Below are 24,035 nucleotides of genomic sequence, written 5' to 3'. Positions count from 1 at the left end.
TTTGGAGAAGACTCTTGAGAGTCCCTTGGACTGCAAGGAGATCCAACCAGTCCATCCTAAAGGAAATCAGTCCTGAATATTCATTGGAAGGACTAATGCTGAAGCTGGAACTCCAGTAATTTGGTCACCTGATGGGAAAAGCTGACTCATTTGAAAAGACCCTGATGCTGGGAAAGATTGAAGGTGGGAGGAGAAGGGGATGACAGAGGATGAGATGGTTGGATGGCATCACCAACTCTATGGACATGAGTTTGAACAAGCTCCAGGAGTTGGTGGACAGGGAAGCCTGGCGTGCTGCTGTCCATGGGGTTGAAAAGAGTCAGACATGACTGAGTGACTGAATGGAACTGAACTGATGGGGGACTTAACCTCGTAGTCCAGTGGTCAAGACTCTGTGCTCTCAGTGCAGGGGGCCCAGGTTCAATCCCTGATCAGGGGACCAGATCTCACATGCCGTAACCGAAAGCAAGTATGTCACAACCAAGACCAGGCAGGGGCAAATGAATACATAATGTTAAATAAATAAAACCAGCTATGGCAGAAGAGCTGGATATTTCCATGAAGGAAATCAGCAAATGCTATAAATCTGAATGTTCCATTGTGTTTCGTATTGCTTTGTCCCAGAGAGGCAGTCGACAAAGGTTTCCCAGCACAGCATCAACTTCAGGCTTGCGAAAGGTCACTGAAAGAGATTTCTGGCTTTTTTTAAGGCTTTAAGAGAAAAGATCGTTCTTTCTGAGATTTCTCAAGGAAGTACCAGCAAGAAAGGGAAATCCATCACTGGGTCTGTTTTTCTTTCTTTGCTTTAAAACAAGCTAAACCAGACTTCTGATCAATTACCTCCTGCCCACTCTTTGTGTCATCTTCAAACTCCTCAATGACTTAACTCACATAAATTTTTATATCTTCATTGTGTTAGAACCCAGGCTGTTCTAATTCTGAAACCACTCTATGAATGCATCAGCTTAAATGAGTCTCTTCTCTGCTTTTGGAGTAGGAAATGGCAACCCACTCCAGTAGTCTTGCCTGGAAAATCTCATGGACAGAGGACCCTGGCGGGCTACAGTCCATGGGGTCGCAAGTGTCAGACATGACTGAGTGACTTTCACTCACTTTGTCTGCTTTACCCTCAGGCTGTAACTTTCATTCCTTTCCAAACAAAGCTTTCCCAAAGCATTCTTCTCTCTTGCCTCCATGTTCTTATCTTCCATCACTTCTCACTCACTCTCTGCCACCTGCCTGCTGCCCCCTCAGCTCAATTGCTCTAGTTCCTGTCATCAGAGGTTCCTGTCCCCCAGATTCTTCATTTCCACATATCCCACTCTGTCCCTTTTTTTGTAGAGTATGCTTCCCCTTGCCTGCCACAGCCTTTCCAAATGGTGGTTCTCCATCTTTATTTCTTATTTTTAAAATTATTTGTTTTCATTAATGTTTAAATTTTTTCCTAAGTATGTAGGGGTCTTAGCGCCCCAACAGAATCAAACCCACACCCCATATAGTAGAAGCGTGGAGTCTTAGCCACTGGCCTGCCAGGGAAGTCCTGTCATAGCCTTTATTTCTGATGAGTCTTCTCTCTCTTCTTGCTTGTTTGGTGCTCCTACTTCAACCCCCAAATTCATGGCTTCTCTAGCAGTCTGCCGGGGGGGAGGGGGACCTGCCATTGGATCCACACAGCTATTGAAACATTTCTTATAACCATCAATACTTTATATTACCATTATGTATGTAAATATGATGTTTGCTCTAGTAGAATATAGATGCCGTAATTGTAAAACTTGCGGCTTATTGAACTCTAGATTCTTTACAGATCCTCCTCACATAATAAATTGTATGAAGCAGATGGACTTCCACTGCTGGAACTTCCCAATGCCCTGAGTTTGCCAATATAATAGAAAACAGTGGCTCTCAAGCAAAGGTGATTTGTCCTTCAGGGAACTTTGCACAAAGTCTAAGACTTTTTTTAATTATTATTATTTTTACAACTAGGAAAGGCATGCTACCAGCTACTGGTGGTTAGAGGCCATGGATAGTGCTAAATACCCCACAGTGTACAGAAAAATATCCACAAAAGAGAATTACCTAGCTCAAAATATCAATAGTACAGAGGTTGAAAAACTCTGACTTGCAGTGACCACCTTTAGTGGTAAAGAAACTGTCTGCCAATGTTGGAGACATAAGAGAGGCAGGCTCCATCCCTGGGTTGGGAAGAGTCACTGGGTTGGGAAGAGTCACTGGAGGAGGGTATGGCAACACACTCTGGTATTCTTACCTGGATAATTCTATGGACAGAAGAGCCTGGCAGGCTACAGTCCACGGGGGTGCAAAGAGTGGGACATGACTGAAGTGACTTAGCACACATGCATGCATAGTGTCTATCTAATTGCAATTTCTCACAGCAGTTCATAGGCTGTTGAGAATAAAAACTGAATCCTGACTGGTGGTATTTAAAGAAACACTTGCCCTCGAGATGTATATACACAGTTGCCTTTTACCAATTTCTAGTCACATAGAAATTTCAACCACTGAGTGACTGAAGGTCATAAGGTTTGCTGTATCCATCTGCTCATCCAACCTAGCAACAGGAGGATCCCCTTTCGGCTTCCTGTATGATCTTTGTTCTGACCCTCAGTCCTAAATGAGGCCACAGCAAAGCTACTCACTTTCAACCCTTGGATGTGTCTCTAATGTACAATGAACAAGCCAGAGCAGCAAGACCCCTGAGCGTGTGGGTTTCTTGCATCTTTAACAAGCATGTGAAATATTCAAAAGCATGTCATACTCATGTTTGATAATCACTAGTTTGAGGAAAGTTAGTGGCTAGAAGTTAAGAAAGTAAGTTAGTGGCTAGAAGTTGAGAGACCCTAAGTCAAAAGACAGTGACACTCCTGACAATCTGAGTGATTCTGAGTCTTTGCTAATTCTCACTCAGTATTCTGCTATGTAAAAATGAGGATATTAATAAAACACCTCATGGGGTTGTGAAAACGAAATGAAATAATGTGAGGAAAGTGTTTAGCAGCTGGCAATCACTTGGTAAATATGAGATGGTGTTAGTAAAACAACTTTGGATTCTTCACGGTTCAGAAAAAGAGACAGAAACTAGGAGGTTCTTTTAATACTAGGGGATTATGGATTGTCATCAAACTAACAACCTACTTTCTGTAAGTACTTCATCAGTCTTTATTGTGTTGAATTGAAATGAACTGATTTCAGGAGAGTATACCTTCATCCCATCATTTGTAACCCAGCAACAGTGCAAATAGAACAATGCAGTACCTGGGAGGAATAATTCATGGGGCTTTAAAGCAGTGAGGAAAGAAAATAGATGAATATAGTGTATAGAATGCAAGATGTATTACTGTAAGTCTCATCTTGGGTATCTTCTATTTCTGTATTAGCATCTGTCTCATGAGTCCAAAGCATCGTGCTAATCTGATGACTCTCCACAGCATCCAGGTATTATCGTTTCAACTTTTTGAAACCTGAGCAAACTGAGCTGCAGAAAAATTGAGTGAACTGCTCAAGGTCACCCAGAAGCCAGACCCAGAATAGAACTGATAGCTGCTGGTTTCCCGTTTAGCCATGACCCTTCCCAGTATACCTTATTTGAAGCAGACTGGTGAGTGGCTAATGGATTTGATATTCTTGAACCATTAATTTACTTCTTTTTCTGAGTAATACTCTTGGCAACTTGCTTATTTTCCCGAGTGAGCAATATTTCTGAAAACAGAATCAGTGAATAAAGTTGATTATCAATCTAAAAGGCCAGTAAGTCTAAAAGCAGTGAATGAATTTTCACCTAAAAATGTGGGTTTGGGGACTGTAATCAAAGGAACGTTTTACACGAATATCAAAAATCTCTAAAGATGGAAAGATTGAACGCAATACATTGAACATCAAGGTAAGCATTTTGCAAAGTCTAAAAAATGTGGATTCTGACTAAGAACAGCCCTTTAGCAATGAGTTTGAACTCCTGCCAAGTAATGCAGGGCACCTTGGCATCCTTCCCTGACCTCACAATCCTGGGCATTGGCTTATGTCTCAGGCTGCAGCCAACTCATTTCCTCCAGCCCAATCGATGGCTTTCTAATAGCTGAGCATCCTGCTCTGAATCACTTGCAAACCACTAAGATATACTTTCTGTTTTTTTTTCTGACTTGAGTGAGAGAAGAGCAAGGTCAGTTGATTTTTTCAATGATCACTCTTAAACAATTTTGCTTTCTTTTGAATTTTTGCAAACCCATGTCCAATAATATAGCCATTTTAGCAAATTCAGTTGCTCATGATTTCATAGTTTTTCTTATCTATATCTACATGTCTGTTTCATATATAGAATCTCACCAGAATTATTTAATGAGTGTGTGCTTTTATATCTGCCAAATACAATGTCTTGCACTTCACAGGCACTGAGTTATCATTGGAAAAGAAAAAAAAAGATAATATATACAGATAATAAATGGTTCTTTTATAATCGGGGCTTATTTTTAAGCCAGGTGCTGTACTGTGCTTAGCTGCTCAGTCATGTTCGACTCTTGTGACACCCATGTGACTCCATGGACGGTAACCCATCTGGCTCCTCTGTCCATGGGGATTCTCCAGGCAAGAATTCTGGAGTGGGTTGCCATGCCTTCCTCCAGGGAATCTTCCCAACCCAGGGATCAAACCCAGGTCTCCCGCATTGCAGGCAGATTCTTTACCATCTGAGCCACCGGGGATACCCTTTAGAACTCTCCTATGGTAAGAGTCAGTATATATCAATCATGTGATGGTAAGGAATAAAGTTTCACTGGTGGGGAAAATGCATGTCCAGGAGCTATAGAAGATAAGATTGAATGGATTTGTAAATTAGGCAGAGATCATAGTCTTGATGTTATAGAATAGCATGAACAAAAGAATGTAGAGAGATCCAGCCACAAGATGATTCTAGTGTTAAATTCTAGTTGAAAGTTTGTGACCCACACTCTCCTTGGTGGCCAGCATTCCCAGAAGCTGTCTCATCAGCACCATCACCACCACCATTGGCATCATCACTATCATCATTTGATGCTTGAAGGTCAAAGAGAAAAAACCCATCAAACCCAGGAAACTGAGTTTATTTGTATTATTTTAATCCTCTATGCCCTTTTGGTCAGAGAAGCCAATGGCACCACACTCCAGTACTCTTGCCTGAAAAATCTCAAGGACGGAGGAATCTGGTAGGCTGTGGTCCATGGGGTCGCTAAGAGTCGGACATGACTGAGTGACTTCACTTCACTTATGCCCTTTTGGTATTCATTTGACATCATTTTATACCCATGAGATAAGATAACTTACTTTCTTAGGATTTGAAAAATAATCAAGTATGTGGTAGAGAATTTACTTTTCGTGAGCCACATCCAGATACACTTAGTCATCATATGCCTTATTTGAATGTGACAAATTCACACGACTGAGGCTAGAATAAACTTTGCTGACCAATATCAAGGAAGCAGAAAAGTATGTGATAAAGTCAGTTTCTCTCTCTATTTCAAATCCTATATTATCTTAACTGCTATTCTATTTGAAATGGAAGATGCTTTTTCCAGATGGCAGTCCCTTTGGAAGAGTAAAAGAGTAACCAGAATATAGCAAGACTTTTTTTTCTCAGATTCCAAGTTCTATTTCAGATGGTAGTTGCCAGTTGCAAAGGAAACCATTATAGGACAATTAAAAGCATCTCTGAACCTGGATATCTGATGGAGAGGGGGATTGTTCTCTGTCCTTTTCAAGGCAGATGCTTGGACTAACCCTTTCTCTGATGAGAAAAGCCCATTCATAATCAAGCTCCTTTTCTTCTTCTCCTCACTTTTTGGGAAAATAGCATAGGAGAGACATTGTGTAATAAGCCAAGTATAAAGGAAGACTGCCTGTATGGATGAATACTGAAGTCAGATTGAACCCACAGACTCACTTTGGCTGTGATATAAGGAAATTGCATTTAAACTTGGAAATTTTTTCCCACCTACCTTTTAAAAAATAGAAGCACAATTTGTGTACAGACTTTATAAAGCACAGACTTTATGTACACGTTGATGAGTTCTGACAAATATAGATGTTTGTGCAAACAGCACTGCAGTGATGATACAGAATATTTTTATTATCCCAGAAAGTTTCCTCTTAGTACTATATTTCTGTCAGTTCTCATCCCCTAGAGATAACTACTGCTCTGACATCTGTCACTGTAAGTTAGTTTTCTTATTCTAGAACTTCATATAAATAAAATAATATCATACATAATTTGGGAATTCCCTGGAGGTCCAGTGGTTAGGTCGTGTGCTTCCACTAGTGAGGTCCAGGTTCAATCCCTGGTAGAAGAGCTAAATTTTCATAAACTGTGCCTCACTTCAAAATTTAAAAAAATATATAATCTTATTTTCTGCCTTTCTTTTTGACAAAATATACATTCTTTGAGATTCACTATTGTTACCATATTTATCTGTAGTTTGTTACTCTTTGTGGCTGAGCATTCCACTGAATGAAGTTGCTACAATTTTGTATCCACTAAACTGTTTGATTTTCCAGGTGGCTCAGCAGTAAACAATCTGCCTGCCAAGCAGGAGACTTGGGCTTAATCCCTGGGTCAGGAAAACCCCCTGGAGAATGAAATGGCAGCCCACCCCAGTACTCTTGCCTGGAGAATCCCACGGACAGAGGAGCCTGTGGGCTACTGTCCACAGGGTCACAGAGAGTCAAACATAACTTAGCGACCAAACAACAACAGCAACACTCTACTGAATGAAGATGCTTCCTTTTTGTATCCATTAAACTGTTGGTGAATATTTAAGTTTTTGTTACTGTGACTAGAGGTTTTATGAATGTACTTTTTTATATTTGTTTGTAACATGTATTTTAATTTCAATTCAAGGATTGCTAGTCACATATTTAACATGATGGCTCTTTTTAGAAGAGGTTGCAGTGGGAGACCAGATATTTTTGAGCAGAAGGCCTTTTATTCATCTGTGTTCCTTCGCTCATCTCAGCCCAGGTCATCTTACCCCTCCCCACCGAACCGACATGAGCCATCCCCAACCTTCAGTTCCTGGAAGGTATACCTCCTATTCCATTCCTCCTGGGATATCACAGCCTTCCTTCATCCCCCCCTCACTTAAATAATTAAGTCTTCCTTTATCACTTCAACACTTTGTAGCTAGTGAGGCGGTACACAGCAAGTCCTTTTTAGACTGAATGTCTCTTTTTAAATTGAAAAGCAGCCTGGCATTTTCAGCATACAGGCATACCTCAGTTCATTATGCTTTGCTTTATTGTGCTTTGCAGATAATGCAATTTTTTCACAAATAGAAACTTTGCGGTAAGAGTCTAACAGCATTTGCTCACTTCATACTTCCGTGTCACAATTTGGTAAGACTTACAATATTTCAAACTTTTTTCATTGCCATTATATTTGCTAAGGTGGATTGTGATCCGTGATCTTTGATGTTATAGTTGCTCTGGGGTTCCACAAACCAGTCCTATACAAGACAACGAACTTAATCTCCAAATATTGCGTGTGTTCTGAATTCATCAGTCATTCCTCTGTCTCACCCTCTCTTTAGGCCTCCCTATGCCCTGAGACACAACAATATTACAATTAGGCTAATTAATAGCCCTCTAGTTGCTTTTAAGTGTTTACAATAGAAAATAGTCACACGTCTTTCACTTTAAATTAAAACTAGAAATGTTTAAGTTTGGTAAAGAAGGAATGTGGAGAGCTGAGCCAAAAGCTAAGCCTCCGCAGCAAACAGCCAAGCTGTGAATGCATAGGAAAAGCCTTCAGCAACCACCACCCTGATCAGTCAGCAGCCATCAGCTTGAAGCAAAGCCTTCCATCAGCAAAGTCTTTGACTTGTTGAAGGCTCAGATGATGGATAGCATTTTTTAGCAATAAATTTATTTTATTCATGTATGTAATTTTTTTAGAGATAATGTTATTGTATAGTTAATAGACTATTATATAGTATAAGAATAACTTTTATATACACGAGAAAGAAAAAAGTTTGATATTTGCACAGTTTGATATTTGCTTTATTTTGGTGGTCTGGAGCCAAACCTATAATACCTCTGAGGTAATTGCTTCAGAAACATCTGATCATCCCAAAGTCCCCCTGGGTAAATGGCTTTTAATTCTACGGGTTACCAATTTGCCTATACTTTTGCATTCAAAGTAAAAAGGAATCCGCTTTTAACTTTGTATAATCTAGGAGGATTCTGAATGCCTCCTTGCATTTCCTGAGCTGTAGAAGGGTTGCATTAATAAGACCATATTTAAAATTCACCTCAGTGTTGCTTCAAGATCCTTGCCGGGATGTTCTGAAATGCTCACCATAATTTACACAAAGACCTTTCTAAAGATTTAAGGACTTTGCTACAGTGGTGCATGCCTGCTAAGTCGCTTCACTCTCTGCAAATCTATGGATAGTAGCTCACCAGGTTCCTCTGTCCAGGGGATTCTCCAGGCCAGAATACTGGAGTGGGTTGCCATGCCCTTTTGCTGGACATCTTTGCAACCTGGGGATTGAACGTGGGTGTCTTATGTCTCCTGCACCGGCAAGCAGGTTCTTTACCACTAGTGCCGCTGGGGAAGCCCTTGCTAACATGGAGGGTGCTTTATTTAAGGAAGATGACCTGTCAATGGGATCACTAGAGAATTTGCTTTGGGTGGGTGGTAGGGAAGTTGTCACAGTCTTGACTCTGGCACGCACAGTTACACTGGAAGCTCTCACACATTCCCTGTGCTTCCAGAGGTGCCTTAACTCTAGCTGATTTAGCCCCACCCGCTGATTCATTCTGTTGTTCTCTGAAATGAACTAGTGTACAGAGGATACCATTTAAAAACATGTTTCATCTTGGCTTTTCGTTTTGGGTCCTAATGTTATATTATATCCCAACTACTTTAGAGACTTACTAAGCAAGTAGGCAAGGCACGTTCTACCCATTTTATAGACGGTAAGAATGAAACTGAGTAAGGGGCTCGTTGTGTTGCATTACAAACGATACCACTTTAAGTGTCACCAGTTTCATACCTATATGAGTGGAGACACCAACTTTTCTCTGTTTTGAAAGAAATCACTAGAGCAATTCTAATATCTTAAGGTAGATGCCCATTGTAAGGGAAAGTCTTGACAAGGTAATCCCTCCAAATTCCCCATGACCTGTGCAGCTGGCACTGAGGCAGGGTTTAGTAAATCTGCAAATGAGAGAAGAGACCTCCTGGGAAGAAAATGATGTAGATTACGACCCCTTTCTCTTTTAAAGGGCCACTGTCTGACAATGTCCCTAATGGATGAGGATGGTCAGAAGTGAAAGTTGCTATAGGGATAAAGAGCATCCAAAGCCACCAAAGAAGAGACCATCATGGAGAGAAGGGGTTTAACCAGTAATCTGGAAACATCACAAACTAAACTAGTAATACCCAATAGAATATACTGCAAATCACAAATGTAATTTTAATCTTCTAATTTCCATAATTTTAAAAAAAAAAAGTAAAAAGAAACAGGTGCTTAAATTGAGTACATTTTATTTAATACAAAGTATTATCACCTCAAAAATTGAATATAAAATTATTGAAATATTTTGCATTATTTTGTTTGTTGAATATTTTAAAACAAAATTGTATTTTCCTTTTTATTGAAATATAGTTGATTTACAATACTGTGTTAGTTTCAGGTGTATAGCAAAGTTATTCAGTTATATAATTGCGTACGTATGTATGTATATATGTATGTGTGAGTGTGTGTGTGTGTGTGTGTGTGTGTGTGTGTGAGTCACTCAGTCGTGTTGCACTGCTTGTAACTCTGTAGACTGTAGCTTGCCAGGCTCCTCTGTCCATGGGATTCTCCAGGCAAGAATACTGGAGTGGGTTGCCATTTCTTTCTCCAGGGGATCTTCCCCACCCAGGGACTGAACTCTGGTCTCACACATTGCAGGCAGATTCTTTACTGTGTGAGCCACTAGTGAAACCTATATGCATGTACATATGTATGCACATATATATGTATATGCATAAACAGTTTTTTCAGATTGTTTTCCATTATGCATTACAAGAGATTGAATATAGTGTCCTGTGCTAAACAAGAATTCCTTGTTGCTTATTTATTTTATATATAGTAGTTTATATCTGATAATCCCATACTCCTGATTTATATCTGCCCCCTCGCTTTCCCCTTTGGGAACCATAAATTTGTCTCTGTGTCTGTGTCTGTTTCTGTTTTGCATACAGATGCATTTGTATTATTTTCTAAATTCCACATAAAAGTTCTATCACATAATATTTGTCTTTCTCTCTCTGATTTACAAGTGTGATACTCTCTAGATCTATCCATGTTGATACAAATGGCAATATTTCATTCTTTTTTACTGCTGAATAATATTCCATTGTATGTATCTACCTCTATATCTCATTTTCTTAAATCCGTCTTCTGTTGATGGGCACTTGGGTTGTTTTCATGTCTTATCTATGGTAAACAATGCTGCTATGAACATTGGGCTGCATGTAACTTTTGAGCTAGATTTTTCCTCTTTTCAGGGTATATGCCCAGAAGTGGGGTTGCTGGATCACATGATAGCTCTATTCCTCGTTTTTAAAGCAACTTCTGTGCTGTTTTTCATAATGCCTGCACCAATTTACATTCCCATCAACAGTGTAGGAGGGTTCCATTTTCCCCACTAAGAATGTGTTTTCTATAAATGCACCTGTATTTGAACTAGCTACATTCCAAATGCTCTAGTCCTCGAGTGGCCATCACATTGGACAGTTCACAAGAGAAAGGTAAGACATGCCCTCCGAGCCACTGCTCTCACAAAGCTACTGTGCTTTAGAACTGTTAGGGGAAGCACACTGATTGAAACTGCCCACCCTGGCCAGGCACCATAGTAACCATTTGCATGAGTTGTTTTATGACAGGAGATCCTGATAAGGAATACAGAATAAACCAGCACCAAACGGAAGAGTTCAGGAAAGGTTGAAAGGAGATACTGCGTGTCTGTCCACTTTCCAGAATCCCTCTCCTTAGCATCTATCTTGGCTGAGCGATGCATGCACCACCAGGAAAGACTCTGAATTAGAATGATTGGCCAAAGGCCACCCAGAAACTAATCCCATCACCATAAAACCCAAGACTGTGAGCCACGCAGCAGAGCAGTTCTCCTGGGTTCCCTTACCCTACTGCTCTCCACCTGGGTGCCCTTTCACGATAAAATCTCTTGCTTTGTCAACACATGTGTCTCCTCAGACAATTCATTTCTGAGTATTAGACAAGAGCCCAGTTTTGGGCCCTGGAAGGGATTCCCCCCTTCCTGCAACAGAACCATAGAGTACAAGCCAGAGAGCTATAACCATGGTATGCTGCTGGCTCCAGCTCAGGAACATAAAAGGTAGTCAAGATGACCCTAGACAGCAGTAAAGAACCACAGCTCCATGCAGTGGATCACAGGTGCACTGATAATTTTGCTATAGTCTCAGTCTGCTGATTGGAAAATGAGTTAATCCCATAGTTCTTGACTAGTTGGTGTAGGGGGAAGAACTCAAAAGAAAATTTGATCTTACAGCAAATTAAAGCAAAGGACTTCAGCCAAGAATCTGAAGAACAAGAGAAATGCAACGTCCTTTGTCCTGGAAGCCTGTGAAGTGGATTGTCAACTAAAAAACATAGTCACAACCTGCAAGTAGAGAGTTGTTTTATTTGGTGGAAATGTTTAGGATGGTGAGCCATGGAGACAGCATCTCAGCAGCTGAGAAAGCTGCTCCAAGGAGGCTGGAGGGGAAGTCAGGCTGTGTTACAAGTTTGCAACAAAGGGAGCAGATAGCCTGAGCATCAAAGATCAGGTATCAAGTTAAGGAATTCAGCATTCTGTGTGTGGGAAGATGCAAGCCTCCGGACTCACTGAGTCCATTCCTTGCATAGGCTCCTTAGCTATCTGGGGCCAATCCTGTTTCCTTGTTCCCCTTGCTTCTTGCATTTCTCCAGCTCCTCAGCATCACCGTGGGGGGTGGCAGCATCCACTGGATCACAGTTTGGAGAGCTGTCATTCACACTTGGAGGCCAGAAATCGCTGATGGCTGTGACCTTTCTTGTTTATTAATATGGCAGGAGATATTTTCATTTCACAGGGTCAAATCAGTCACAATTATCTAGCTGTGTGTCAGCCGTTCCTTCTCAATATGAGCACTTTGAGAACAGTAATCAGGATTTACTCTTTTATGGTAGATCCTGGTTCATAAGCAGCAGCATAACTGTGGTAAGTAGGGTGAGTATAATCTTCTTCGACTTCTTTCTAGCATCTGAAGAAGACTCAGCACAGTCTTATACGTCAAAAAAGAAAAATTAAAACTAAGCAGAAAGTCCTGAGCTTCCTCCCTTTCCAATGGAATCATCCTCCTTGTGAAATGTAGGTAACCGGAAAGCTTTTCTGTGCATCTCTCAAGTCAGTCTCCGTAGGTGTTATATTATCTTTGGCTGTTGTTTTCAGTTACTCAGTCGTGTCCGACTCTTTGCAACCCCATAGACTGTAGCACGCCAGGCTTCCTTGTCTTTTACCATCTCCCAGAGCTTGCTCAAATTCATGTCCATTGAGTTGGTGATGCCATCCAACCATCTAGTTCTCTGTCATCATTGTTATTATCTTTACCTAGCTCACTAAGTCAATGGAAAAAAAAATACAAGAAAAATGATAGGAATAAAAAAGGTTACATTTGCATAGTGTCTTAGATTATCTCAACAGCTTTCATATGCAAATCTCCCTTAAATCTACACATTTCATCAATTCAGAAAGGGTAAAACACTTGGTTCAGTCAAGTTACAAACCTCATTCAGTTGGAAATTAAACCTAAGCTGTCTGACTTCAACTCATTTTCCATCTTCTCGCTGCTGCTGTTGTCGTCATGCATTTCGGGAAACAAACTCACTCAGAAGGACAATGCAGATAGTGGAGTGCAGTTTATTACACCGGCGGCCCAAGGCAGAGTCTCCTCTTAGCCAAGGACCCCGACCAGTTTTTGTGAAAACTTTATATACCCTAAGTGTACGCGTTCAAACCCACCTCCCCAAATTCTTTGAAACTAGTCTGAACAAAGGAAAAGAAAGATACAATTAAAGTTAACCCGTGATTCGTCTGCCTTAATCCTTAAACCCGTGATTCGTGATTCGTATGCCTTAAGCCTAGGTAGTTAACAGTGGACAATTATCAGAAGGCCTGTGGTCATACCCCAAAAAGCATACTAGTATTTATGATTTTATTCGGTTACAAAGATAATTAGGGTATTCTTTTAGGCGATGGAAAGTCTAGGTACAAGTCCTGGGGCTCTTCCATCCGAGGCTCTGGTTTTTCAGTTAGTATGTTGTTTCCATAGATACTGGGCATAGAGCTCAAAGTCCACAGTCTGGCCCAAGATGTTGTGTTTCCTCCTTCACTGCATCACAGCTGCATCCAGATGCAGGGTCACCGGTGCTGACAATAAAATACTCTAACTAAAAGCATGGTATTTCCATCATGTTGTTATCAGGAGGGGGCCGTAAGCACAGACTAAGAAAATGTCATTATTATTTGAAACTGCCTTTGGCCTATCTTTACCTTGTATTAAGTACAACTATTTAAATACAAATAAAATATTAAATACAACTATTAAACCATCAGAAAGCCCAGGGTGATTTTAAATAAAGATTTTCACTTTCCAGTTGTACCATGATAGTTCATCTTCAAGAATAAAATGACTTATTTGGAAGAAGGGGAGAACTGACTTCTTAAATCTGAGGCAAATATCCGATTGGTGTGCTTTATTGTGAGTCTAGCTGAACGTTTTCTTAGCAGGATCTCCTGTTACTAAAGTAAGCACATTTTCCACAATTTGTTCTTCAAAGCAATGGGGGAAAATAGGCCAGAACGCACAGCAGGCTTAGAAAACAGCATAAATGTATTTTTGTTCAGTAACCAATTAAAAAGGGAAAATAATTTCCTTTTAAGCCAACGGAAAGTGGGAAAGGACAAATGTTTGCTCCAGCCAATTTTAGTCTAAATTATTTATTACCTGCTATAGATTGGGGTATGTTAATAACATTTTAGAAGTAGGATATTTCTGATACTGCCTCAAGAAATAATTTGCAAATATCAGTAAATTAACACATTAAGCACATCAGCCATTGTAAAGGGAGGGTCATAGGCTGTTATGGTTTTCTTAGATCCTGTATTTGGGGGGAAAATCTTAATACTTCTCAACATGCTGTCAAGAAAGTGGATTTGAAGCCCAAAATTCTGGTATCATCTTTTGCTAATCACTGAAACATTCTGAGTGTCCCTCAGCATTGTCAAGCAGGCCAGTATCTATTTCATAGGGTTGCAGTGAGAACTAAGTGAGCTAATAGAAGTGAACTGTCCAGGTGTAATCACTAATCCACCGCAGAAATACCTACATATCTAGATACCCACGGGATAATTGATCTCTAGTTAAAATATACATTCATAAATATCATTTTCCTTATTTAAATATGATTGAGAAACAGATGTTTAATGTCTAACCACCTCATATTCTAGCTACTTCAACACTGAACTTGAAATGATTCAATAGTAATACATCATTCATTTACTCTTTCACTTTCATAGTGATTAAAGAAAGACTTAGTTTATTACCTACTGTGTATAAGGAATTTACTAGACTCTGAACTTATCCTAGTTCATAAGGCAGACAATAAATCTACCCACCCCACCCCTACCCATAGTCTGCAACCTATAAGCTATTGTGTGGAGATGAGGGTGGAGGTGCTAAATGCTATTAGACAAGAAGGGCCTTAGCTTCGTAATACGAAAGTCATTTCTTTAATTCCACTATGGACAGAATACCACACAATTGCACTCATCTCACATGCTAGTTAAAGTAACGCTCAAAATTCTCCAAGCCAGGCTTCAGCAATACGTGAACCGTGAACTTCCAAATGTTCAAGCTGGTTTTAGAAAAGGCAGAGGAACCAGAGATCAAATTGCCAACATCTGCTGGATCATCGAAAAAGCAAGAGAGTTCCAGAAAAACATCTATTTCTGCTTTATTGACTATGCCAAAGCCTTTGACTGTGTGGATCACAAGAAACTGTGGGAAATTCTGAAAGAGATGGGAATACCAGACCACCTGACCTGCCTCTTGAGAAACCTGTATACATCTCAGGAATCATCAGTTAGAATTGGACATGGAATAACAGACTGGTTCCAAATAGGAAAAGGAGTACATCAAGGCTGTATATTGTCACCCTGCTTATTTAACTTCTATGCAGAATACATCATGAGAAACGCTAGGCTGGAAGAAGCACAAGCTGGAATCAAGATTACCAGGAGAAATATCAATAACCTCAGATATGCAGATGACACCACCCTTATGGCAGAAAGTGAAGAGGAACTAAAAAGCCTGTTGATGAAAGTGAAAGAGGAGAGTGAAAAAGTTGGCTTAAAGCCCAGCATCCAGAAAACGAAGATCATGGCATCTGGTCCCATCACTTCATGGGAAATAGATGGGGAAACAGTGGAAACAGTGTCAGACTTTATATTTTGGGGCTCCAAAATCACTGCAGATGGTGACTGCAGCCATGAAATTAAAAGACTCTTACTCCTTGGAAGGAAAGTTATGACCAACCTAGATAGCATATTGAAAAGCAGAGACATTACTTTGCCAACAAAGGTCTGTCTAGTAGAATTGATGCTTTTGAACTGTGGTGTTGGAGAAGACTCTTTTGAGAGTCCCCTGTACTGCAAAGAGATCCAACCAGTCCATTCTAAAGGAGATCAGTCCTGGGTGTTCTTTGGAGGGACTGTTGGTGAAGCTGAAACTCCAATACTTTGGCCACCTCATGTGAAGAGTTGACTCATTGGAAAAGACTCTGATGCTGGGAGGGATTGGGGGCAGGAGGAGAAGGGGACGACAGAGGATGAGATGGCTGGATTGCATCACTGACTTGATGGACATGAGTTTGAGTGAACTCTGGGAGTTGGTGATGGACAGGGAGGCCTGGCATGCTGTAGTTCATGGGGTCACAAAGAATCGGACACGACTGAGCGACTGAACTGAACAAAATTACCTATGAATTTACCTTTCAGCATGTCCACTCTTAGGAATTAAAAGCATGAAATACACATATGTACAAAGTTATTTGTTGAAAATTTGTTTGTTATTAAAAAATAATAGAAATGATTTAGATACTACTACAAAAAAAGAACTATTTGAAAAAATTGTGATACATCTACACAATGGGATAATAGATAGTTATGATAAAAGAAATAGAGGAAGATCTTTTTAACTAATGTGATTTTCAGACAATACTATTTGGTGAAAAATGAAAAGTGCCCAAGTTTACCTATAGTAAACTACGCTTCACATAGCAAAGATGAGGATGTAAGAAAATGCATAGGTAGGCACAGTTTTGCAAAAAATATACAGGAAGGATAAATCAAAAGCTAAAGTGATGGGTTACATTCAGAAGCTAGATAGGAAAGGACTGGAAAGTAGCTTGGCACAGCAACAGGTAGTAGGGTTAAGCAGAGAGGAACACCTCTTTGTGTAGCTCTAACTCTTAGAATCACAGGAATATGTTGGAAACCTCCACATCAAATAATAAGCAATTAAATAGAAAAAGGAGTACGTCAAGGCTGTATATTATCATCCTGCTTATTTGATTTATATGCAGAGTACATGGCAAGAAACGGTTGGATTGGAAGAAACACAAGCTGGAATCAAGATTGGCGGAGGAGATATCAATAACCTTAGATATGCAGATGACACCACCCTTATGGCAGAAAGTGAAAAGGAACTCAAAAGCCTCTTGATGTAAGTGAAAGAGGAGAGTGAAAAAGTTGGCTTAAAGCTCAACATTCAGAAAACGAAGATCATGGCATCCGTTCCCATCACTTCATGGGAAATAGATGGGGAAACAGTGGAAACAGCATCAGACTTTATTTTTCTGGGCTCCAAAATCACTACAGATGGTGACTGCAGCGATGCAATTAGGAGACACTTACTCCTTGGAAGGAAAGTTATGACCAACCTAGATAGCATATTCAAAAGCAGAGACATTACTTTGCCAACAAAGGTCCGTCTAGTCAAGGCTATGGTTTTTCCAGTGGTCATGTATGGATGTGAGAGTTGGACTGTGAAGAAAGCTGAGCACTGAAGAATTGATGCTTTTGAACTGTGGTGTTGGAGAAGACTCTTGAGAGTCCCCTGGACTACAAGGAGATCCATCCAGTCCATTCTGAAGGAGATCAGCCCTGGGATTTCTTTGGAGGGAATGATGCTAAAGCTGAAACTCCAGTACTTTGGCCACCTCATGCGAAGAGTTGACTCATTGGAAAAGACTCTGATGCTGGGAGGGATTGGGGGCAGGAGGAGAAGGGGATGACAGAGGATGAGATGGCTGGGTGGCATCACTGACTCGATGGACTTGAGTCTGAGTGAACTCCGGGAGTTGGTGATGGACAAGGAGGCCTGGCGTGCTGCGATTCATGGGGTCGCAAAAGGTCGGACACGACTGAGCAACTGAACTGAACTGACTGAATATCAACCAGAATGCAAGGGAATCCAAAGTAGAACACAAATAATATGAAATAAACTCAATTGCATTAAACAAATAGAAAAGGAAAAAAAAAAAAAAAACACTGAAGGGGCTTGGAAAGCAAAGAACCAGCCTAAAAAACTTTGAAAAACTAGAATTTGGATGAAATACTTAGTACAGTGAAAAATTATAAAAACTGTACACAAAAGCTGCAATTTAATTAGCAATTTTGTTTCTCCCAGCGATGCAAGTTAGCAGTTCTGAAAAATAGAGGTACAGTTAATATTTCAGAAAGAAAGTTGATTGTTGTGAGAAAAATAAAATGACAACCAGACTGTGCAAACAGGCTATCTCTGTCAATGAAATCCCAGCAGTATTGTTCAGAATGCCATTTCTCTGTTGATGGATATTCTTTCCCCATTAATCACATAGTAATTGCAAATAACACAGAAACACAAAAGTCTTTTAAAAGTCTCCAGTATACATTTATTTACACAGAACTGCTTTTTATTCCCTAAAACTAAAGTTCTAAGATGATCTTTAATATCAATTTCTAAAATTAAATAGGAACACAAAGGCTATTCTTTCATTGAATTCTTCAAGCTGGAGATCTTGGTTATTCTTAGAATGTAGGAACAAAGACTTTAGGGAATAAAATAATGTCTGCTAGTAGCTTGAAAACTCCAGCTTTCCTTTAGAAATAATGAGACTATTACCATTATAGGATAAAAATCCAATATAAAAGTGTCATTTAAAGATACCAATTATTAATGTGTAAAGAAAATCCATTTTATAAAAAACTAATATGAGTTCAGAATTTTCTGAACAAGGTATTTTGCTTTCAGGTTCCATTTGTAAATATGTGCATTCAACAAAGACCCACTAAGCACCTGCTTTGGACTGACACCACTCTCATTCTGGTTCTGAGCACATATATCAGTGAGTTTAAAATGTAAGAAATTCTTATAGATCCAGCCCCAGGAATGTAGAAAATAAACATACATTTTTTCTATATTGAAGGAGAGGTTATGGTGCATGTGAAGAGTCTTCACTCTACTCTATTCTGCACATGGAGAGAAAGGGTGCTTAAACTGGCTAACAACCCAAGCGCTTCAAAATTAGCACTTTGTCATAACCATGACCCTTCTCTATGGCAAGTACTTGCTCTGTGTTATAGACCTGGAAACTATGGTTCAGAACCTCAAGTGACTAAACAGAATTAGATAGAAGTAGAGCTAAAGACAGTTAAAGAGTGATGAGAGGTTTCTAGCTTGAGCAGTAGGTCCCTCACTCTCATGATATTCATGAAAAAATAAATAAAAGAGAATGAATGGACATAAGGATTTCCATTTTACAGCTATTCATTGTCCATCTATAGGTCAGTTTCACACTGTACTTTAGAGAGTAAATGGTTGTCCCTGAAGTTCTAGGAAGAGAATTTCTATTGGAGGCATTAAGCATAAGAAATGAGAAAAGATAAGATTGTTGCATCCATCTGATGAAGTGGCAAGGCGAAAGACAGCCTGGGGACAGTCTCTATCTTATTCCTAATTCCTACCTCTGTGGCCTTGGGCAAAGAGCTAACATCTTAGCCATCAAAGTCTCATCTGTAAAATAAAAATAATGAAACTGGTTTTGCAGTACTGTTGGATGTGAGAGAGGAAAAAGGAAAAACACGCTGAATGCAAATCATCTGGGGTACAGTTAGCATTTGGTTACGAGTACCTCCCTTCATGGGTCCTGACTCAAGGTCAAAGCAGGACCAGCAGAAACACTGACTTGGTTGTTGGGCTGCCTGACCTAGAACAAGTCCCCAGGGGAGAGGAATATGAATGGAAGAAGCTGAGGTAATAGGATCTGGATGGGCAGAGTCTACAAGACAGCATTTTTGGACAAAGCCACAGATGTTATGATTGAATTCTGGAATCGTCCTCTGCAGGTCTTCAAAGTCAAGCTGACTCTAATCCAGTGAGCTTTCACCCAGAAACAGCAGATGGTCTTTATGCTTTTTTAGGACCCTTCTAGCCCTCAGGCTCTGTGATGGAATCATCTTGAACATAACCAGCCTTTAATTTTCTTTTACCAGCGTTTTCTTTTGTAAAGTTGGAGAGTACAACTGATTGCTTACCTTCCACTGCCTCTCAGTGGGGCTTATTTATAGAATAAGCACATGACAGCCAGAAATACCTTCAGATCAGGAGGGACACCGACCATCTGTTCTTCGGATAACGTGCTTCGAGTGATTTCTCCGGGATTCTGGTACTTAACAAAATGTTGCCACAGCATCATCCAATCTGTGTATTTATAGGAAGGAGAATGTGTGTACGTTACATATTTGGACTTGTTTCTTTCAGCGGGAGAAATATAGCCTCTGCCATATGTTTGCTACACACATAATTACCTTCCCACTCCGTACATCCAATTTTAAATATTTCACTATTCATGTAGCAGCAGGTTAGAATCTTCCCCTTGAGTCCAGATACACTTACACTCATCATCCTGGAGAAGAAGCCCTTTGTGAGACAGTCATTAATCAGATAATTACTAACTTTCAAGCTGATTCTCTAAATAAACATTCCCCATCTCGAGATACCTCCTGGAGCTAGAAGAGAAGGCCATGGTTCCCATGTTGTTTCTAAGGCATGTGCCTTCTCACACCCCCTGGCTCCCCGCAATCCCTACAGCTCCTCTTATGTAAATAAAGAAGTTGTTGATAGTAATAAAAATCATAACTGTGTTGACTGAGCTTGGTCCTTATGCCATGCTGTGCTACACACGGTATATGCATTATCTGGTTTTACTTGTCACTACAGCTTTCTGGAGTGGCACTCTTAATACTCCCACCTTGTCGTTCAGTCACCAAGTCAAGCCTGACTCTTTGCAACACCATGAACTGCAGCATTCCATGCTTCCCTGTCCTTCACTATCTCCCAGAGTTTGCTCAGACTCATGTCCATTGAGTCAGTGATGCCATCCAACCATGTCATCCTCTGTCAACCCTTTCTCCTCTTACCTTCAATCTTTCCCAGTATCAGGATCTTTTCCAATGAGTTGGCTCTTTGTATCAGGTGGCCATACAGATGAGAAAGCTGAGGGTTAGAGGGAGTAAATAGCTCTTTAAAAAGTCCCTTGACTTCAAGAGAGAGTGGGTTCAGGCAGAAGCCTCCTGTCCCCAATGTGACTTCAGGTCCTGCCAGGATCTGGGGGTGAAAATACACCTCTTAGAGCAGTTATCTCAGCTCTGCCTCAGGCCCCCCGCCAACCTCCTCCCCATCTGGAACCACTCATCCTCCAAATGAAAGAAATAGAAAAAAGAACAGGGGTGGTTTCAAGCCTAGATCTGCCCGTCTAAAGGGGATTTCTTTTTGTTGAATACTTTCAACATTCATTGATTCAACCAATATTTAATAAAAGTCTTCCAAGCGCCAAATATTTCTTTAGACTATGGGGATACTGTATTCTATAGAGAAGACAGAGCCCCCTTTCTCATGGGACTGATAATTCTGAAAGAAGAGACTGACAATAAACAAAGAAAACAGCAGGAAATCATAAAGTCTGCCATAGAAGCGATACTGAACAATACTCAGAGACAGCCCTGAGGTCACTTCAATTTTAGGTTTGATGGAGTGAACTGAGACCAGAATGAGAAGGTCAAGCAAATGAAACTCCTGAGGAAGAACATTTCAGACAGAAGGGGAAAAGTCATCCTCTTAAAGATTCGGATGGAAGCATAGTAGAACCAGAACTTCTGTGTGGGAAGGAGTTCAGCACGGAAAGGAAGTTCAGAGGCAAGTAGGGACATGTCATGAATATACTTGTGGATCTGGGTAGGGAGACTGGAATTTAGTAAGGTGTTAATAAATGATGTGGAGGATTTTTATCATCTGATGTAGAGGATTTTTATCATCTGATTTACATTTTCAGAATTTGGAATGGATTTTAAGATGGGGTAGAGTTGATGAGAACAGAAGCAGGAAGAACCATTAAGATACTAACACAGTGTTACTGAGTCCAAGCTTGTACTGCTCACCACGACGGGCCGATAGATTGAGAGATGAGTTGTTGGGGCAAGAAATTATGATTTTATTTGGGAAGTCAGAAGACCAAGAAGATGGTGGACTACTGCCCCAAAGAAGCATCTTACCTGAGTTAAAATTCAAGCTTATTTTATAGAAAAGGGGAGGGAGCGTGGCTGCTTGCTGCAGACTTCTTGGTGCTGGAATCCTTTGTTCTTGCAGCTGCCCATGGAGGTCAGAACATGATGTTCCTATAAACTTTCAACAAATATTATCTTATGTTTGTCTCTATAGGAACAGAAAAGTGTTATACATTTAAAGGTCAGAGCCTTGAGAATGAGCTATCTTGTATATTTCAGGTTATAGGTAACGTTCTTTCATAGAAGGTGCAGAGACAGCCTGACCAAGCACAGGCAACAAAGTGTAAAGATAAATCTAAAGGAATAGCTTCAGTATGGAGTCAGGTTTGTTCTTCTTTGTTACAACAGAAACACTAGGTCAGTGGAAGGAGCAACAGTTTTGCCTGAGTGGGGACTGCCCAGGCAGGGGGATAGAGCACGATTCTCTTTTAAATTCTATCTAGAAAGAGAAACAAGCTCTCATCAGGCAGAGAAAGGAGGAAGGATGTTTCAGGTAGAGGAAACAGAGATTGCAAATGTACAGGATGTGTTAGGGAAACCGTGAATGTTTATCTCCAGACAATGGTTTGATCACAAATGTTGGAAACAGACCAGGAGGGCTTTGAGCAAGTGCATCCTTATCTCAGATAGAGCCCCTCACCATGCAAATGAGCAAAACCAGAATCTGCATTGCCACAAGACTCTCAGGTGAATTTCAGGAACGTCTGAGTCTGAGATATTCTGGTTTAGATAAACATGCTATTGTTCACAATACATCAGGCCTGAGAAAGCCAGAGAGGATGTAGAACTGGGGCAGAAAACCTTGGAGTGACAGCAGCTGGGGCCTGGGGTGGGCAGTGCCTTGTCAAGTGCACAGGTGGGCACCGCATCTTCTGACTCCTACTCCCAGCTGTGCTTCTGGCAGAGACGTGTTCTCAGGGCCCTTCCTTGCCTATGTCTACCTGTGAGGGTATTACTTTAAATGGACACAAACACAAATTGGAAGGAATAAATAAATGAATTTTCTGAAAGTAAAGCACAAAAACATCCCTTGATTGTCATCAGAAGAACTCGTGCACTGAAAAAAAAAGGAGAGATTTATTGTTATTTTTTAAGAGAGAAACTGTCTAAATCACTTGATGGCTGTAAGAAACGTCCATTAGTTACCTACCTGAATGGAGTTTTGGTCATTCTTTTGTGCATTTGAGGAATCTTCTATTTTATGATGTTATATTACTGCTATACAAACAGAAGTTCCTTTTTCTTATACTATGTTTTTCATGATTCTTATCATCTTTTAACACACTATATTCTTTGTTTAGTACAGTATTGTTTGCATCTGAATATTTACCGTGTAAACTTGGACCACGGTGGACTACAGTTTGTGGTGCTGGGAATAAAGTTAATAAAAAATAACCTAAAATGTTGAATTACACTCCATGTATGTGAAATGTGTCTTTGATGCTCATGCAACTTCTTTATTCCAATGCTGGATGGCATGTCACTCTGTCTTAAATCTCTGCAAGAAAAAAATCAATTAGCGTTGTAGAGCTGGTAATTCTACACTAGATTCTGCAACAAGGGGAATGACAGAGAAAGAGCAATTTAGGCTGATAGCTACATCAACTGCTGTACAGTTGATTAAAAATTTAACAGTTTTTCTGATGAATGTCCTAGCTCAGATTTAGAAAACACTGACGGATTTAATTTTCCACTGACTAAATAATCATTTTATAAACCATGTATAATTCATGTAATGGCAATGTTATGGGCTTGTTAAAAATGACTGCTACTAAACAGTTAATACTCTGTAGCCAACACAGATTTACAATGGATTATTATCAGAATTAGTCGGCACCCAATACCTAGAATGGGCTTTTGCATTCTGAATCTTTAAAATGAAGTGAATTTAACCTATTAGCCTAGGTAACACCCACTCCACCCTTTAGTCACAATCCCAAAATATATGTTTGGGAAAAAATGAAATTTATTTGGTTCTAAGGCTGCTTATCAACTGAGCGACTTCACTTTCACTTTTCACTTTCATGCATTGGAGAAGGAAATGGCAACCCACTCCAGTGTTCTTGCCTGGAGAATCCCAGGGATGGGGGAGCCTGGTGGGCTGCCGTTTATGGGGTCGCACAGAGTCGGACATGACTGAAGTGACTTAGCAGCAGCAGCAGCAAGGCTGCTTATCAGTCAAATAACATTGAACAAGATATTCAGCTTTCCTAAGTTCAGTTTTCTTACCAGGAAAGTGGTAATAGCGGTGCTTACTTAACAGGTTTTGTGGGGAGAAAGTTAAGTGATTTTTTGTTCTTTTCTTTTTTTTAGCTACTCTAAGTATGTGTATGTATATA

The sequence above is a fragment of the Bison bison genome, unplaced genomic scaffold (genome assembly GCF_000754665.1).
Source record: "Bison bison bison isolate TAMUID 2011002044 unplaced genomic scaffold, Bison_UMD1.0 scf7180017864379, whole genome shotgun sequence".
Taxonomy (NCBI): Eukaryota; Metazoa; Chordata; class Mammalia; order Artiodactyla; family Bovidae; genus Bison; species Bison bison.
The sequence above is the reverse complement of the archived record's forward strand: the minus strand, read 5'-3'. Positions refer to the sequence as shown.